The sequence below is a fragment of the Octopus bimaculoides genome, chromosome 21 (genome assembly GCF_001194135.2).
Source record: "Octopus bimaculoides isolate UCB-OBI-ISO-001 chromosome 21, ASM119413v2, whole genome shotgun sequence".
Taxonomy (NCBI): Eukaryota; Metazoa; Mollusca; class Cephalopoda; order Octopoda; family Octopodidae; genus Octopus; species Octopus bimaculoides.
Genome location: NC_069001.1, coordinates 412223 through 414230, shown reverse-complemented (window position 1 = coordinate 414230; position 2008 = coordinate 412223).

The following is a 2008-nucleotide window of genomic DNA, read 5'->3' as shown; positions in this document are numbered from 1 at the left end:
TCAATGAAAGCCATAGCTCAGGTTTTTCTATTGGAATTCTCCCTCCTCTGCATTGGCTGCCATCACCACAGCTTGGAGTTCAACCTACCCTGGTAGGCTAGATGCCACCAGGGAACCAAAATAGAAATCCCTTGTGATTAGGTACATATGAGACTAGTATGCCTCGCTAGATGTGTAATGTTTGTGTACATGTTTGACAGAGTGCTGGTGCTTTGAGAGAGAAGAATTAGGCATAAGAGGAATTAGATGCTGTGCGCAAGAGAGAAGAAGACTGTTCTGGTTTGGTCATGGTTTGGATGCAGGAAGACGCTTGTCCAGGGTGCCATGTATTAGGATGGAACCCATAATCATGTGATTGGGAAACAAATTTCTAAACCACACAGCCATGTCTGTGCCCTATGTATATGTGAATGTGATTATACTGGTGTGTACTTGAATGTAATACAGGTATATATGCGCACACACACACACACACACATACTACAAGAAAAAATATTCATGCATGCATGAATGTATGTATATATAAACATTATATAAACACATAAGTATTCATATATATGCGTATGTATGTATATGTATATGTGTGTATATACACACATATATAAATGAATGTGTGTGTGCATGTATATGTGTGTGTGTGTGTGTGCATGTTTATGTGTGTTTATGTAAGAATCCCTCAGAATTGCATGTTCAATTCAAAAAAGAATTTTTTTAAAAATTTAGTGTAGAATAGCATTTTTTTCTTTAAAAAAAAAAGCACGAGAAATCAAGGAAGTTGAACAAAAATTTCCTAATTGCTTAAAATGCTGAAACATCAGACAATTATTTTTAATCTATTTCAAATAACACATGATGAGCTAATAAAATTATGTTATAAATTGGATTTGCATTATCCATCTACTGTATGTAACAATTTATTACTATAGAAATGGGCTGCAGCAATATAAGATTAATTCAATAAACTGGATTATAAAAGCAAAACATTAATGCATGCAGTTTAATCAAGCATATCCAAACCAATAAAGAGGCCTCGCAAAATAACGGCTTGACCAGCTAGAAATAATAGCCAAAGCACCTTGAAATTATAATATTAATGTCATTTCAGGAGAAAGAAAAAGAATGAATGATGAGTATAAACATGGCTGTGGGGGTCATAAAGCTTGCTTGCTACTTTGTGGTCTTGAGTTCAGTCCCACTGTATGGTACCTTAAGCAAGTGTCTTCTACTATAGTCCTTAGTTGATGAAAGCCTTGTACCCGGATTTGGTTGATGGAAACTGGAAAAAGCCAGTCATGCATACATCCGTATACACGTGTGTGTGTGTGTGTGTGTGTGTGTGTAGTGTCATGCCATTTCTTGCAATTTTTTGCCATCTCCTTTGTGAGAATCAACTTTGGCAACATCTGTCCATGTTTTTTCCTTCATCTTCGTTTCTTTCCATTTCTTTGTCCACCATCAACTTGCATTACTCATAGGAAGAGCAGATCAGTGAAAGAGAAGATCAAGGTGATAAATAATACTCCAGCTGAATGGAGAAGGGTGCATGTATTGTGTTGGAAGATGGTACGGAGGGGCTAAGGAAGTAACAGAGGGCCAGAAAACTGTCATTGTAGGGTGTCCCAGTGTACAGGGACATAATGTTCATAATGAAGAAGGGATGAGAAAGGTCAAAAGTGGAGAGAAAGGAACTGAAGAGTCGAAAGGAATGATCGGACAACCAAACTGGTTTATACGTTTCTCGCCATTGACTCACTGGAGGTATTTCTTTAAAGTTCATTTAATTTTGATATTATTATTATTTCATTGTATGTAGATAGGTGCAGGTATGGCTGTGGAATAAGGTGTTTGCTACCCAAACACATGGTTCTGTGTTCAGTCCCACTGTGTGGCACCTTGGGCATGTGTCTTCTGCTACAACTTCAGGCTGACTAAAGCTTTATATGTGGAACGGGTAGAAAGAAACTGAAAGAAGCCCATTGTGTGTGTGTGTGTGTGTGTGTGTGTGTGT